The sequence below is a fragment of the Corylus avellana genome, chromosome ca4, assembly GCF_901000735.1.
Source record: "Corylus avellana chromosome ca4, CavTom2PMs-1.0".
NCBI classification, from domain to species: Eukaryota; Viridiplantae; Streptophyta; class Magnoliopsida; order Fagales; family Betulaceae; genus Corylus; species Corylus avellana.
In genome coordinates, this window is record NC_081544.1 from 6,097,437 (window position 1) to 6,100,301 (window position 2,865).

Below are 2,865 nucleotides of genomic sequence, written 5' to 3' on the forward strand. Positions count from 1 at the left end.
GTGCATCCCAACTCCCAACTCCCAACCCCCACTTGGTGGGTCTCATGAAAGGAACCAATCGCTCGGGGACGAATTGAACATCTACTGCCTTTATTTTATTTCGCTTTCTAACCTCCCTAGTAAGCCCATAATTTCAATTAAGAAAAAAAGAAAAGAAAAAGGAAAAGAAAAAAGTAAGGCCATAATTTCAATAAAAAGTTCAAGTGGCATGCTTAAATAATATATTTGTTCTTAATTCAGCTTGGGCTTGTTTAATTGAAGGAGATAAATTTGAGTTCAATTATTAAATTATGGTCGATTTGATTTGTTCTCAACCTAAATTACCCTAGCATAGGCTAGGTTTTATTAATTTAGATGCATAGGTTTTATTTAAAGAAAATGAAAATAGGTGTTTAATTATATTAAAAAAAAAAGACCACCTAGAAAGATAGATCACAAGAGCAAGTTTATTAAATAATTAGATTCTTATCATTTGTATTAATTTATACGTACGTTAAAACAGCAATTCCTGAACTGTTCGTTTGATTAAGTGAATAGAGATGGATATTAAATTAAAAATTCACTAAACTAGCTTGAGATACGTTTTATTTTATAATCTTAATTAGTTTTCTCTTCGAAACCAAGTTATTAGAGAATACATATATATATATATATATATATATATATAGTCTCTTATAAACCTTTTTTTTTTTTCAAAATATATTCTGTCATTCAAGAAAATACCATACAAAATGCACTTTGTCTAAGCTCATGAACTACGAGATATATGGGTCCACATGATGTATATATTACAACTAAGACCCCTTTGATATATAGAATCCAAAATGATGGGTCCAACTGTGCCTTTACACCCATGGTTGCATGTTATAGCACCAAATTGAAGCTTCTTTTGTGTGTCAAAACACGTAAACGTACGTACAAATAAATTAATTAACACACACACATATATATATATATATAGTCTCCCAGCACATAGTTGAAAACTTCTTTTCAAGCTGTAAATATTTTAATGAGATCTGTGGTTCATTAATGGCAGTTTATGGTGCTTAGGCACTTGGGGAAAAGTTTTGAAACTCCATGAAGCCAATTTTTCCTAGGTTTAATTTTCTTTTCTTTTTTTTCCTTCTTCTTTTTCTTTTTATTTTGTTTATTTATTTATTTATTTTTTCATTAATCGAGTTTTAAAATAAAACCCTCACTTAGAAACCCTAGCTAGCTGCAGTAATTCCTTAATTAATTTTTCTATTTTTTATCTTGAAAAAAATTAATCAAATCAATTTCAAAAAAAGGGAATGACTAATTAGTGTTGGGTTTAAATTCATTAACATTTTTATTATGCATGCATTATGAACCTAACCTATTTTCAATTCCATGTTTAAACCAATTTCAAACGAAAATCAAGAACAAGGCTAATCTCTTAGTTATTACATGCAATCGGATTAGGCAAATTTTCTCTTAAAAATTCCCATGTAATTCCAAAATTACTTGAGAATTGAATTTCAAATGCTTCTAAAGGACAAATTTCTTTTAAATTTCAGATTCTCAAATTGTTAAATCTTGAACCTACTTTACATCTAAACCAAATACGCTCAGTCGATGTTCTTTGGGCACAACGCATTCTGGCTGGAGTACCTTGCGAGTGTCTTAATTCCACTAATTTTTTTTTTTAGTTATAACCCTATGAGAGTGTCCCCAGTAGTTACCGAATCTTTGAGTTCACCGCATTTACCGTTTGGAGCGCATCACCTTCCAAAATAATATTTGGTAGTCCTAACTCTTTGCTAAAAGTAGTTCCATGGAAAGCTGCCAAAGCTTCATTTGCAACCGGTTCTAAATTACACAATATAGTCAAGCTCCTGGTTGGAATCAAGTGCTCCTCATGATCTCGCACCACAATTCCTAAGCCCATTGACTGTATCGACTGTTGCATTCCAATTTACCTTGTTAGTGTTTACTGGGTGACCTTTTCGCGATGTTTGAATATCCCACCCCTGGTCTCATTGGATGGAACAATGCCTTTCAAACTTGTTTTCTTGTACTCCTCTAATGATTCCCATCAATCCCCCCCTCCCCCCCAAAGACTATTTGGACGAAGAAACGACTCCCCACTATAAACCATTGCATTTCTTCTGAACCATATCTTCCTTGTGATCCCCACAAACAAACAATTCGGATCACATATTTTTGAACATATCCTCCACCAACACCAGCTATAAGAATTCTGATCCTTGAAAAATCGTTTTTTTTTTTTTTTTAAACATCCATAAATATAGTTTATTTTGTAGTGATTTTTTTATTTGAATAGTAGTAAAAAGTAAATGATGTGATATAAAAAGTGAATAATTTGATATAAAAAGTGAGAATGTTGATTTTTTTGAAAAAATGAGATGAATAGTGTTTAGTGGCCGAAATGATGGTGTTTGCTGTTGTTTAACAAACACCACCTTTGTTCCACCTCTTTGTATCTTGGTCAATGAGCTCTAGCCATCACATGATCCACCGCTAAAAGTGGTGACTAAACAGTAAAAATGATTGGTGCTGGTAGCTATCTATCACCCCATATTTTTACATTAGAACCATCTCCAATCCTCCAAATCAAGCCTTGTTTAACTAGATTGATTCTTCATGCAAAAGAATGTCTCTTCCCTAGCTGTCCATCCAGAATTGTGCCTCCATGATAGTACAATTAGCCAAAAAAAAAAAAAAAAAAAAAAACCCAGCACAATTATCTAAGCCCCATGTCTCATCAGATGCCAAAATTTAGATGTCATTTTCGCAAATACATTAATAGAACTACTCCCAGTGTGAGATTCAGTATCTTTTTGTAATGATTCAAATTAACTTTATTTGCTGTGTTCCTAAATG